We start from the raw sequence: 15,646 nt of genomic DNA, 5'->3' as shown, positions 1-15,646 counted from the left end.
AAAAAATAACCCTGAAGCACAAAATATCTTTCAAAGTTAAGTACATTCTATGGGCTAATTGCACACATCCAAGGAAATCTGTATGTTAGCATGAGACATATATCTAGGGACCTCGGGCCAGATAAACTTTTTGTAGCAAAGAAGAGCAGGCTGGTCCTTCCCTGGGATGGGAGACACTGTTAAAATGCCCCGACTCTGTAAATTCAGCATGTTTACAGGAGGAATCCTATAACTGCTGGTATGTGCAAAGCTCACAGACAAGACACTTAGATCTTTCCTCCCTATAGGCTGTTAGACACCTGAATGTTTCAGTCTTATGTCATACAATAGAGGTATGCAATAGCGGTTTTCTGCTTAATATGATCATCTTTAGCTCGAGCTGCTCAGTCATACCACAGATCCAAGCATCTTATGGCATTTCACAATTTTTCGAAATGACCTCATCAGTTTATCTCCCAAGAATGACCCCTACAAGAATGGAGAAAGCAAGCTGAGCAGTCTGTTAACCAACTAAACATCTACTCTTATTTCATCTCAATGACTCTATGAGTTAAACTTTGTGTTTTGCTAAACTGTTTTTCTCCTATAAAACATAAATAGGTTCAATGAAATAAATAAAATTTACCATCATATCTGTAGTTATTGTTTAGGTAAGTGACTAAAAAGACTCAGTGAGATAATTTAATCACTGGTTTCAGTTGTCAAAAGTGGTAGACTATACTATCATGTACTAAAATTTTTTTCTGTATTGTTTTTATTTTGGAAGGTGCTATACTTGTGTCTGCAGGTGTTTGTTTACTTGGCCCTAGTAAAATGTTTATATTAGCATATCCTGTTATGTGTAGACTATCTCATTCAGAGGGAGGAGTTCACATGCTGAGGAGAATGGATAAGAGAAATGGAAAGTATGTAATAAAAGAGTACATAGAGATGTGGCTTGCACATTATAGAAATGAGCTCTGGAAATGCCTTGTATTCTATTAAATCAAGGAATATCTCCCAAAGGACCTTTGTTTATCTGATGTCTAGTTCTTCAAGTAGATTTGAGGTAGTTTCTTCTCCCTACTCCTCTTGTGATCACATGACCACTCTAACAAGACTAGTTCCAAACACCCTGCTGTTCGTGGGAACCAGCTCCGGCCTCACTCAGGTTGTATCCAGAGCATGAATGCTGACACAGAGGTGATCATGGGGTTCAAGTTAATTAATGAGCAGTACTTTACACCTTGGACTTACAGGAAGGTGCATGGATGTTAGGTTATGCCACTGAGCATTTGTACATATCTGGCTTGTAGAAGTTAAACTTTCATGTAGGGAAAGAGACAAACGCACAGTGAGGAGAATGAAAGCTAAACATGGATTCCCACTTTCAGTTATGCCAGGAAATAGAGCTTCTTCTATTTCCCAGCTTCAGAAAAGCTACGAATTCAATTTTATCTTTTGAATTATCTCACAACTGTGAATATTAAATAATTAAAACTTTTGATATATGTGTTTTATTTCTACATTACATAATGATAGCATTCTTTTATATTGATGCTTTTCAAAACCATGCACATGAATATTTAGTTTGACTTGAAACATCTGTCTTCACTGGTGATGGGAAATCAGTGAATATGACGGTTCTTGACTGGAAAGTTTGAGTAAAACAATGGCATCATTCATTTTACACTCACTTTTCTGGTGAGAGTTTTAGTCTGGACTTTATCTAGAAAATAAACTGTAGGTACCAAAGTGTATTACATACCTGCCAAGAAATCTGATTCTTGAGGTTTGTGTCCTAAAGTATTTTATTGTGCTTTGAAGTAAATGAATATAATTCTTCCTTTGAAAATAGCTGACATGGCATTGTTGCTTCCAACATGCTTTTTAGATAAGGTTTTGATTGGAGATAGCATTTGCAGTCTTCACAATTAGTTCCCATGAATTGAAACAGGAAAGGATTTGTTAGGAGGTATTAAGTAGCTTATAACAATTTCCAGGGGGATTAGAGGATTGTTCATGAATGATACATTGATGAATTTAGCAAGCAGGAAAAACAGGTGATGTAAGGAAAATCTGAAGATTCAGGATGCAGGCTGGAATGCCCCAGAGCCGAATGATTAGACTTTCTCCATAAGGACCATGAGGAAAACCGCCAAGTCCCATCACCTTATGTAAGATGGATGGAGCCATCCTGTCCACATGCCTGACTTCATCTTATCCTCACAGAAGTGTAAACACACCTCATGGTGGAATGCAGAGAGAAGCCAGAGACTTAACTGCAATGTCTTTGAAACAAAGCCTTTGTATTTTGTAGTCCTCTGGCATGGACTACTAGCTTTGAAGTATCTGTACTATGAGTTGGTACTCCGACCTGTGTTGTCCCCTATGGGTTCCGTCTAGATAGTTTTATCTCAGCTTTCTAGGGTAGGTGTGATTCTTCTCATTCTAAAGATGAGAGAACTGGATTCATTGGTTAGAATCATGATCCATATTTCATGGTCTTTTCAGTTCCTAACTGCTACTTTTTCTATCATTTTGGACATTAAGGTTATACTTCATTAATATTTTACTCCCCCCGTCTGTTATTGCAAGGCAGAACATAACATCTGACAAATTTGTCACATTTAAAAAGCTGTTTAGAGACTAACACTTCAAGAATGGAATCAGCAGTTGGGTTGGACTCCATTGTGCTCTGTGATTTGGGGATTTCCTTAAGTAACATATTTGAGATTTGAACAACATACACATACACACACAAACTCACTCTCTCTCTCTATCACAGACACACACACACACACTCATCACGGCTGTCACCTGACTGAACCAATAGGCCTATTTACAAAACTGTTAAAATAGTTAGAAATTTAAGAATGCAATGGTCATAAGCATATTGTCAATGTCATTAGGAAATGTCATATAAGGTGGAGACCTTCTGGGGTTTCCTCTGTCCATGTCTATCATTGTCCTTCTTCAGAATAGAAAGAAACCATGCATTTGAAAAAGAGTAAAGAGGAATATATGGGAGAATTTGGAGAGAAGGAGGAAATTATGTAGGTATAATCTCAAAATACTAAAATAAATAAATTTTAAATGTTTTATAAACATGTACAATGGTTGATGTGAGAAATAAGGCCATATTGCTTAAAAGTGGAAGGCATAGAAAATAGAAAATTAAAAGCAAAACACAGGTTGTTATCATTAATGAAAACCAGATTTTCAGGCTTATACTCATTTAAATATCCTACCCACTGATAAAATTACTCACATAATGGAAAAAAACAAAGAAAGAAACAAACAAAAATCAATAAAACTGAAGAGGCTGAAGCTCAGCAGTTAAGAGCACTGTCTGCTCTTCCAGAGGACACAGGTTCAATATCCAACACTCACATGGCATCTCAGAACTATAACTCAGATTCCAGGGTATCTGACATTCTCACACCAGTATACATGCTGGTAAAACACAATGCACAAAATAAAAATAAATCATTTTAAAATTTTTGAAAAATTTAGTGGACAATTTGATGTACAGAAACTCTTCAGCTCGTTCAGATCTTGCATCCATAACATTGTAGTTAAATTTTTCTTATGGAATATGGGAAGGATAATGGTAAAACAAACACTACATAAACAAAAGTTCTCAGATTGATGAGCTGGAATATGTATGACACAAAACAGAGGGTTTTTTGTTACTTGTTTAATAAAATTACACAATTACCTCACTTCATTTTTCACCCTATAGTCTAATCCATGTCCACTTACTCTCAAATTTATTGTCTTTTTTCTTTGATTACTATTCTTATTCACACACACACACACACACACACACACAGAGAGAGAGATACAGAGACACAGAGACAGAGACACAGAGAGAGACAGAGATAGAGGTGGAGAGACAGAGAGAAAGAGACAGAAACAGACAGATTCATATAGACTCACTGCATCCTTTTTTGCTGTTTCTTGTTTCTATGGTTTCAGAGCTAACCACATTGTATAGGATAACCAACCAGGGATTTCATCCTTGGGAGAGGCTAACTCCCCCTCTCTCAGCAGTCTTCAGTTGCCTGTTGTTCTTTGTTTATTTGGAGGCCCCTGTTAGATTATCCCCGTTCCATGTTAATACCTCTACTGATACTGTGATGGTTTAGGTCTTGTTTATGCAGCCATTTATTTCTAAGAGGTGGTCTCAGTGTAGACTTCTTGATATTCTGTCTCTTTCAATCTTTTCAGTCCCTCTTCTTGAATGTCCCCTAAGTCATATACGTGGGAGCTTTGCATTCAGTGGGACTGGATTCCCCATTATTTGTTGATATCTGCATTGTGCCCTGTTGTGGCCTTCTGTGATGGTCTCCATTTTTGTAAAGATAAGATTCTTTGATTAAGGGTTGGGGATACACTTGTCTGTGGTCATAAGGTTGAGATTTAGGCTGTAGTTAAGCAAAGTGGTCTAGCAAAGTGAAGGACTTTGCACCAAGATCCAAGATTTCATTAGGCCCAGGAAATTGTCTATGTTACTAATACAATGCACGATTCCTCTCATATTGAGTAGACCTTAAGTCTACTCAGACAGCTTTTGGATATCATCATCAAATTCCACAATTGTACCATCTAGGATATCTTACCATTATGCCCATTGTTGTGGTTCATAGATTTCTCCTGTTGTCTTTGGATGCCTCTTTGAGGTTGGTGGTTAATTTCCTATTGCTGAAGACACTGCAGACTTAGGACACAGGACTTGAATTATTTGATCTAATTTGGAAGCTTCCTTGCTGTGGTTCAGTTTCCACAGTACCTGAAAATGCTATGTAAGCCACCAACAGAGAGAAAAAAATATTCCTATCTAGCTGAGACACCTATGAACCAAAGTCATAGCTTTTAACTTTATTGTGAATCTTTTTTGAAATAAAAGATTTACTGTGGAGTTGTCTCACTGGGTAAAAATCCTCTGTGCAAGTACTAGACTCTGAGTTCAGACCCTCAGAGCACATATAATTCCTGGGGGTTCTTTGATGAGATGAGAGATGGAGACAGGAGGATCTGTATGCTCACAAGCCAGACAGCCTGAAGAACACATGGAAACCTACAAAAGAATGCTCCTGTCTCCAACGTATCTAAAGTTGTTATAATCTAAATGCAAAGACCTCATGATAAGCCGCAGTTGAAAAGCAGGAGGGCACCATTAATATTTCAAAAATATGTCAGTTCTTTTCCTAAATTTCAGGACATAATCCATGATGGCTAACATATAACCTGTCAATGGGAAAAAAAAGTAGATTTAGGACCTTAAATGTTATAAAATGTTCTGCTAAGTGGGTACACAATGTACAGCAAACACAGTAAAAGATGAGATGCAAGCCTTGTCAAGTTAGCCATGGCTGTGTAATTGCCCCAAATGAGTTTCAACAGTTACACATCATCATTCTTAGGGCTCCATGGAGTTTTAAATCTTATTCCTCATGAAACATTCTCTGCCTGTTGGGTGTCAATTTAACCATTAGCCACATTCACACTAGAGAACCTACTTAAGTCAAAAGAACCACCACCAGGTTCTCTCTCTCTTTTTTTTGTTTGTCTTTTATATCTTTTTATTTAAATTAGAAACAAGCTTGTTTCACATGTCAATTGAAGTTCCCTCTCCCTCCCCCTCCTCCCCTGGGACCTCACCAGCCCCACCCCCACCCCTACTGCATTCCCCAGGGAAGGTGAGGCCCTCCATAGTGGATCTCCAGATTCTGTCATTTCATCCAGTGCAGGGCATAGGTCCACCCCCAAGTGTACAGGCTTAGAGAGCATCCCTCATTGTGGAATGGACACCCAAAGTCCATTTGTATGTCAGGGATAAAAATACTGTCCTACTACCCAAGGTCCCATAGCCTGCCTAGGCCTTCTCACTGACACCCACATTCAGGGGTTCTGGATCAGTCCTGTGCTGGCCTCTCAGCCATCAATCTGGGGTTCAAGAGCTCCCCCTTGTTCAGGTCAACTGTCGCTGTGGGTTTCACCGGCCTGGTCTTGACGCCTTTGCTCATCACTCCTCCCTTTCTGTCACTGGGTTCCAGGAGCTCAGTTCAGTGTTTAGCTGTGGGTGTTTGCCTCTGCTTACATCAGTCACTGGATGAAGGTTCTAGGATGGCATACAAGGTAGACTAAAACTCATTATCAGGGAGGGGCATTTAAGGTAGTCTCTCCACTATTGCTTAGTTTGCCAGTTGGTGTCATCCTTGTAGATATCTGGAAATCTCTTTAGTGCCAGATCTCCCCTCAAACCTATATTGACTCCCTCTATTATGATATCTCTCATCCTGCTTTCCTCTATTCTTCCTCTGACTCAAACTTCCTGATCCCTCATGTCCTCCTCTTCCCTCCTCTTTTCCCCTTCTCTTTGTCCCCTCTCCTCTTCCTCTCCTTCTCCCTCCCTCCCTCCCCCCTGCTACCAATCTGCTCAGGAGATCTTGCTTCATTCTCTTCCTCTGGGGTACCATCCATATCTCTCTTAGGGTCCTTCCAGTTTCCCAGACTCTGGCAGTAGGATTGTAGGCTGGCACTGCCCTGATCCATGTCTAAAATCCATATATGATAGAATACATACAATGTTTATCTTTTTGTGACTGGGTTACCTCACTCAGGATGATTTCTTCTAGTGCCATCCATTTGCCTTCAAATTTCAAGATTCCCTTGTTTTTTTCCTGCTGAATAGTACTCCATTGTGTAAATGTACCACATTTTCTCTATTCAGTCTTCAGTTGAGGGGCATCTAGGTTGCTTCCAGGTGTCTGTATATTACATATAATGCTGCTATGAACATAGTGGGACAGATGTAGCAATCATGGCTAACCTCCAGTATTAGGAATGGGATTGGAAGGGCTAACTGCCTCATATACTTTACATATTACAGTGAAAATAAGACAGAAAACAACTTCTGAGGGAGACAGTAAGGTCTGGTAAACTGGCACAAAATTATAAATTATCGGGTTATTTACAATTACTCTTATTTTGACAAATAGCTTGCATAACAAGTGTTTCCAAGTAGAGGGCTGAAAGTCTGTTGTTAACATCAATTTACATAGAAATTTAGCTAAGTAGTTAGGATCTGATTTGTGAAGCCAGCAAAACTCTGGAACTCAGTTGTTGGTCTGATGTTATTGTAATTAGTTTTCTCTTTCCAAACTTCTTGAAGGCTTGTGGGATCCATGCAATCACTGTAACCAAATGTTTATTTCCAATACCACCAGGATAATTAACTATTTTCCTCTAAAAGTTTTGATAAAGCATAAACACATTTGAGTATATTGGCACATGTTAACACATATTTCTGTTTGGGGTAGTGCCACATAAATGCTCTTGGGATACCCTCAAACATATGTTTCTAATAAAATGATTCAAATTTAAAAATAGAGGAAATGGTAAGGAATCCACAGGGATGACCCCAACTAAGAATCTAGGCAGTGACTGAGAGGCTGCCTTTGATGCCCTTCCTCTATAATGAGATTGATGACTACCTTGGTTACCATTCCTAAAACCTTGACCTGGTAGCTGATTGAAGCAATGACAGGCTCCCACAGCTAAACACTGAGCCACACTCCCAGAATCTAGTTGTGGAGAGGGAGGAGAGAGGACCAAATGAACCAAGATGGTGCTGGAGATTATCGCCAAAACAGTTGACCTGACCTAATGAGAGCATGCAGACCCTAGTCGTAAAGCTGGGGAACCAGCATTGGGCAGAATGAAGCTCTCTGAATGTGGGTGTCAGCCAGGAGGCCAAGGCAGTCTATGGAACCTCTAACATTAGAGTCAGTGTTTATTCCTAGGTCACAAATAGACTTTGGGAGCCCATTCCCTAAGGAGGGTTACTATTGCAGCCCAGATATGGAACAGAGAGCCTGGGTCCTCCCCCAAATGATGTGATGACCTTTGATGATCCCCATTATCATTACCCCTGAGTGGCTGGGGTGGATTGGGAGGTCAGTGGGAAGCATGAGAGGATGTGAGGCTGAGGGAATGGGGGCACTGGTAGATAAATAAGACTTCTTCTAAAATAAAAAATATTAAAAATAAAACCAATCCAAGGATGTATGTTTAATAATGCAAAAGCTTACATTTCACTATTTTATTTACTTATTAAATTACCATGAAGCCTATAGCATTGACCTATGTCTCTGTTCATCCCATTTCTATATCTATCTGTTCCTGTGTGTATGAAATTATTTGTGTTTCATCATAGAATAAATGGAATGGAAATTGACATCATTTACCAGTAGGCTATCCTTCCTTTTGCTATCAACCCACAGGTATGCAAGTAGACTTCTATTACTGACATCCTTTAGTAGTCACCTCACTCTTTCCTATGTTTATATCTCATATCCACTGCTAGACACCAAGTGTTGTCTCTCTCTAGCCTGAGTTCATCTACCACAGGCTCACATATTTTTGAGGTACTCAATAAATACCTGCTGAATAAATAAATATAAAATGACCTGAAGGAACCATTAAGGGCAGTCTCAATATCCCTAGTACTGCATCTATGTGGGAGAGATATTGCATCCTTTCTGACTTTGTGATTCAGAATTCTGTGCCTGGAGACTCTTACATTATTTGACTCTGGAAGCAATATCTTTTGAGGTATTCATTTTGAACATGAACCATAGGTGCCTTAATGTTCCCCAGCTATAGCCCACAGAAATCATCACCATAAGAAAGACTGTGAGGACAACACTGAGTAAGTGCATCATGATTCTTGTCATCTTTGTTCTCGTCAACTACACATACACACACACTCACTCACATGCACACGCACATGCACACACACACTCACACACACACACAGAAAGAGAGAGAGAGAGAGAAAGAGAGAGAGAGAGAGGACAGATTCTTTATCATTTACTTTGTTGCTTGGTATTTATACAGTGGCAGGTGTGCAGGTGTGCTGTAAATAGACATGCAATAATAAGGATGGCAAGCCAAAGAACCCAGAGGTGCAACATCTGGCAAAACAGATGCCACATGACAGTGGGGGTACAGAATGCTCAGAGAGTGCTCATCTACCAAGATTTGTGCCAGGGGTCTGACCAATGCTTGCTGGCCACTGTGCCTTCTGAGCAGACTGGAGTAGATTTGAGTCAGTATGGGTATATGGAAAAAAGTGAATAGATTGCCTCTAAGGTGGAGAGGCGCCTGTGCCAGAAGTGTGGACACCGCTCTTTCTTTTAAAAGTCTGCTTTCGCTGTCACCTGGACGTCATACAGTCATCCAACACTGTCAAGCCGCGTTCACCCCAAGTTTCATCATGGCAGAGTGGGCCTTCAAATAAATGCCTTACCTTTCTCAGAGAGATGACAGGAGGATTAATTAGTTAATGTTCACTGGGATCCTGCAAGATCTACGCCTGAAAGAACTCACAGAGTGCATTATTAATAATGGAATGAGGTCACACGCCACAAAAGCTCTGCAAAATGCTCCATTCTATACAAAGCAGCTGCTTTGCTCTAGTGTCTCACTTTTATTGAAATATTTAACAAGCATAATGCAATGTAATTTGTGTTAACTACCAAAGAAGATGCAAACAAGAAGGTATGTGAGGGAAGCGTGTAATCCACACATCTTTTCACTTCTGTGCGCTCTAGAAATAGATGTGTTTTCCTCCTTTAAAAACCATTGCATTTGTTCCTATCTCTGATTCTTTACTTTTGATTCATTGTACCATTTCACTTAACTGTTGCAATAAAAGAAACTAAATCTAAGAGACACTTGACTCTTTGCAGTTTTATGTAAGTAAAGATGCAATTCATTTATTCTCAGGAACAGATGACACCAGAATGAGACTAGTAAAATCTTTCTGAAGAGTGCATCTCTATGAGAGCAGTACTTAGTAGGAGTAAATGCGAGATAAACATCAATGAACCTATATAATAAGAACATGGAGTTAAAATAATGTTTCCTGTCTAAGAATCCTTTAACTTTTCACTCTAACTTTCTAAAATGTAACTTTCTAGCAATGATAGTAACTTTCACACTCCTTTATTAACAAATTATGTAGTCCTTGGCTAGCAACACTCTCTTGAACTTCAAATCTGTTACCTTATTTGTATTTAATACTTGCAGGTTTTATATACAATTTCATGTAAGTAATCATAATTTCACACAACACATTGTTTTATCTTGCATAGTCCCAATTATAACATTGTAGTTTCACAAGTACTTATTTCTTGATCCTTCAAATGTTACATAACATAATAGTATAAGTAACTTTAATGTAAGTTACTTACATTACACTATTCACTTTAATACATTATCTTCTACTTGTTCTAAAATATTTTATAAGGGGGGTATAATTTCTTGAGATTTTACAAATAAAATAGTAAGTATTAAATAAGTTCACTAAGATTTTAAAAAGTTCATCTTAGAAGATGGGGTCTGGACTTAAGGCACACTCTGGCTGATATCAATGATGTCTATTTAGAAAAAAACATTTTTATTATATGGTGGGTTATGGATAACCCTAATACCTTGAATTGAATGAAACATAAATTCAGATAGTGTTTAGTGTGGCTAACGAATGCAATATGCTGGACATCACAGATCTCAAAAGAAGTGCGAGTTTTCTTTTAAACTTACAGAACTTCATGTACCAAAAGCACTCATGATGATGTCTGTCTCTAAGGCCACTTGGTGCCTCTGCTCCTAAGCAGAGATGCTGTGGGAACTAATTAGGCATTTCCTGCAATGAATTAAGTAGTAATATAATTAGCAATAGACCATCTAGGAGCTTTTCTGCTATTGTGAGACCATTTGAGCATAGCCATCTCTATGATCCAAAAGCAGTAAATAACTTGCAGCTAAATAACTATGGCATTCAGGTTCCAGGCATTTTAATATATGGGATAATCCAATGTACTGTAAAAGCCTGAACTGTAGACTTACTTTCTTGATTGACTCTATTATATGGTGAATTGCTTAGTTAGTTAACATGATAACTGTTGGAGAAATGGAAGTAAAATCATAATGGCACATGTTTTCAGAAAATTACTATTTAATCATAAAGATTTATAATTGAACACATTCATCTATTATATAAATACTGATTCACCATCATTTGAGTGTTAGACACATTTTTACTGCCACACAGACTAAGATGAGAAGCACGAATTCCCTAGTCTTATGGAACTTATATTCTTGCAAGCAAGGCACAACATCTATGTGTTTGATTTTGCCACAGGCATTTCAGAGAGTGCTGATTTCTATTAAAAAGGGTGAATAGAAAGTATACAGAAAGGAAGAAGGAAGTGATGAATGATTAACGGAAGTCTCTAACTAGATAATGTAAGTGAAAACCAGAATGTCAAGTTACATGTAATAAATATCTGAGACAAGGTATTCAAAGTAGAAGCACTATCAAGCAAAATAATTCAAGATAGGATAGAGACCAGTTTTTCTCCTGGAAGTGTAGGTGGCCATATTGTGATCTAAATATGAAATCTTCAAAGACATGGGAGAGTTGGGGACAAAGCCCCATGCAAGCTTGGATACATGTGGAGTTTTCAGGAGATCTTGAAGGAAAATAGTGTCCTGATCGGAACTGTCTGTTAGAGAGAACACCCTGACTGACTGCAGTGAAGGAATCACTCTAGTGGCATGCTAGCCTGCAGGGAAGAAATTTGATGAATACCTGTTTAAGGACATGACAAGTTGGGGGACAACAGTTTAAGAATGGAAAAGATGAGAGATGGGATTCAGTTATAACTGTGATTTATAGCATCTATTGTAGAAGACTGAAAGTGTTTTCATGCATGAGGATGAGATGAATCTTATGTTGAAAGACTGTAAAACTAAAACAGACTTTAAAGATTGTCTTTCTTTGTTATATTCCGGAGATTTAAATGACTATGTCCTGTGAGAATTTCTAAGTTTAGAACATAAGGCCCATATTCTTTTAAAACTCTTGTATGGACATTGTAAAACAACAAAACAAGCAAGCAACAACAACAAAACAAAAACAAACAAAAAAAACCAAATGAAAGTCCTTAGATCTTAAATTATTGTAGCTCCTGTAAATGTCTAGGAGATTTCTAGTCCTGTCTGCCAGTTCCCAAATAACCACTCTAAGATTTAATATTAATTACAATTTCTTGGCCAATGGCTTAGACATATTACTGACCAGCTCTCACAATTATATTAACTTGTTTCTATCATTTTATATATTGTCAAGTGTCAGTGGCATTACCTCACATCTTCCTTCTCCAGCAGCTATATGGCCTCTCTCTGACTCCACCTTCTTTCACTCTGTTCTATTTTGTCTGGCCATTGGGCAAGTAAGTTTTATTTATAGGCCACTGAAAGCAACACATATTCACAGCATACAGAGGCACATCCCACATCATTATCCCCTTTCTGTTTAATTAAAAAGGATAGCTTTATCTTTAACATAGTAAAATTGCATATAACAAAACAGTTATTAAACAAGAATTACAGTTACAATATCTTATCTATTTGTATTTGACAAAATTAAAGAAAATACTCTATCACCTATCCTATCTTTTGAGTCTCAAGTTTTGTATCTGATTTATCTTTTATCATAACTAAGGAAAACTATAACTATCTGTCTTCAAATCCATCAAAGACCCCAGAAGGATATAATATTACCTGTGTAAACAGGAAGTACATTATAAGCAACTTCCAAAATTCTAGAAATGACAGAGATATCTGGCTGCCTGGACAGTTACCCAAAATTCTTACGTAATGTTTGTGCATCCATCTTCAGACTACAGGCCTGCCATATCTGACACACTTATCTGTGAAGTGGGATTTTCCAAAGAGCTGCCCTACCTTGTTTTGACAAAGTTCAGCAGTCCTTGGTTTTGTGTTCTACTTGTCTCATTTGGGCAGCATACTGTCAGCAGTTGAGGCAAGGGTATTTTCTTTCCTACTTCTTTAGAAAGAGATTGACTATGACCATTAAACAATTATAACCAATTGCCTTAAAATGAAAACTAACATTTATAAACAATGTTTGGGAACTTGGTCATAGTTTTCTAGACTGCTTCCTGCCAGTTGGGGGCACTGGCAACCTTATGGGAGCCTGAGAAAATTATTGTCAAGTATTGATTGGAGTATTCTGTATAGTTGGTCCATCTCAGCCAGCAGTCCCTCAGGATATTGGATCATCTGGGCCATTGTTTTAGGGGGTCATATTTGGTCAAACAGTATTAGCCTGGAAAGAATCCACAGCTTCTCATCTTCTGTGGAAAGAAAAGCAGAACCTCTTTTCCAAAGCAACATATCCAAATTTTGAAGTCAAGATACCTTTACAATATACATGTTGGCTTAGCTTAACAGCCCCCAGAATGAAATGTCTCTCTGCAGTTAGCTCATTAATAGTTTAAAAAATCAAAAAAAACATAATAGTATACATAATCCAGACCCTGTGTATTTTCATCTTTACATGGCCCTTTATATTGTTTTTAACTCTGTTTCTCTTTTAAGGACCTTAATTTATTTTCCTTAAATTATTCTTTTTAGCTATGACTCTGTCTATCCTCTCATCCTCTCTTTCAAGGCCAGATAGACTTATCAAACACACTGTGATCTATTTAGAGGCCTTTTTTGTGTCTAAATGTGTCTTTATTGTGCATCTGTAATCCTTTTTTCACCATTATTTTAAAATGTTAAGTGGGCATGGCTAGGACCAGAGAAGATGCTTTGGGTTGGTTCCACCCCTCTCAACTTTCTAACATGGCAGGGATATATTACTGCTAACTCTGGGAGCTATGCTTACTGCTCCAAATCTGGCCTATGCCACCATCAAGCAACTTGTAGCATACTGCCCATAAACCTTATGGCTAGATGAGTAAAAGCTATGTCTGCCATGTAGCATGCTGCACTACTTAGAGAAGCCTCTGTGTACCACAGCGGAATCCACCATGCTGTGCTCAAGCCTAAATGTTGTAGCCTCTGCACTGTGGCCTGCATGAGATTGAGAGAATAGGAAGCCCAGTATGGCTCTATTTCTTTGCATTCAGAATCTTTAAAAATCTTTTCCAGCTCTTATGTGGATCCATGCCAGACAGTGGATGCCATATATAAATGGAGGTTTTTCATTCTGCATGCCAGTTCCCAAATAACCACTCTAAGACTGAATATTAATTACAATTGATTAGCCAATGGCTCAGACATATTACTGACTAGCTCTCACAATTAAATAAACTTATTTCTATTATTTTACCTATTGCCAGTGGCTATATGGCATATCTCTGACTCTGCCTTCTCTCTTTCTGAATCTTTGTTCGAATTTTCTGTACGGCTTTATTCTGCCTAACCAATAGCCAAATCAGCTTTATTTATCAGGCAATAAAAGCAACACATATTCACAGCATACAAAAGGACATCCCACATTAGGCTTCTTTTTCTTACTACCTATAGCAAGCTTTTTAGTCTTTTTGAGTCTTGGTCTCCTTTTTGAAAAATGTGGAAGGAAAGCAAGAACTGCAGAATATCTAATCAGTTATATTCTTTAGGTGAATGGTTACCTTTGATATATTGTAAAATTTAATTTTAGCATAAGTAGACAGTCTATCATATATGTTTTCTGTTGAAATTGATCACTGATTAATGATTTTTCACATGCAAAAGTACAGAAGCTGATATAGTTAGGCAACTACAATTTCAGAGGGAAGGCAAGAATACCTAGCCTTGAATCTCATTGGGTTGTGTCTAGTAAGTATGGGATCTTCCAAGGGGAAATATTTCAATGCCCTCTTAAACCAGTATGTGACTATAGTCACTGAGCTGGTTTCCTTCACTCTCATCTTTCCTCAGAAGAACTAATTGTTTGATTAGAAAGACCTTTTGACTCTAGATATAACTATCAAGTGATACAGCCACTGAACAGTATCATTATGATCAATGCTTTTTCACAGATGTGAAAAAATCATACACAATTTACAATCCAGCGATGAAAAATTCCAATGCTTCAGATGAAAGATGACATTTTTGACATTGCATATACTTTATACTTATGAACACACTAAAGCTATGGTCATCTGCACAAGTGTGGACCAGCCAGCATTTCATAATGGATGGGGAGGGATTCATGATGTTTCAGTACAATTACATGGTATTGGAGGAGGTGCATCATTCTCTTAAGGGGTGTGGCCACTGACAAGCTGCCCTTACCCCTTGTTGATGGGGTAAACTCCCATCAACACTCTGTCGAGAAAATTTCATTTAAAATTCAGTGGGTCCTGAATAAGAATAAAGCCTGAAGGTGGGAGCCTTGATGGAAAGAAGGGGGACGAACAGGAGGTGAGAGAAGGGCATGTGGTGAAAATGACTGAATTCACTGTTGAAATGTATAAAATTGTCAAACAATGGAAAAGCTGATTAGATCTTTTCAATATTTGAATGTTTCTAATCTTCAGTAAACATTGAGTTAGATATTCACAATAATTGGTTGTAGCTTAGAGTCCAAGAAACACATGCCTGGTCCCAAGGTTTGTACATTACCATTTTATCAACATACAAAATAAGAGATACATGGGGAAAGAGAAAAAGATTCTGCATGTGACAGAATGCTGATATAGGGTTTTGTACTAAGAATGGGTGTTTAATACTGAGAAACCTTCTTAGGAAGCTGTGAAAAATGCATTTCAAGCAGCCTTTGTAGTTTGGAGAC

Source organism: Mesocricetus auratus, unplaced genomic scaffold (assembly GCF_017639785.1).
Source record: "Mesocricetus auratus isolate SY011 unplaced genomic scaffold, BCM_Maur_2.0 Super-Scaffold_4256, whole genome shotgun sequence".
Classification (NCBI taxonomy): Eukaryota; Metazoa; Chordata; class Mammalia; order Rodentia; family Cricetidae; genus Mesocricetus; species Mesocricetus auratus.
This window is presented reverse-complemented; position numbering follows the sequence as displayed.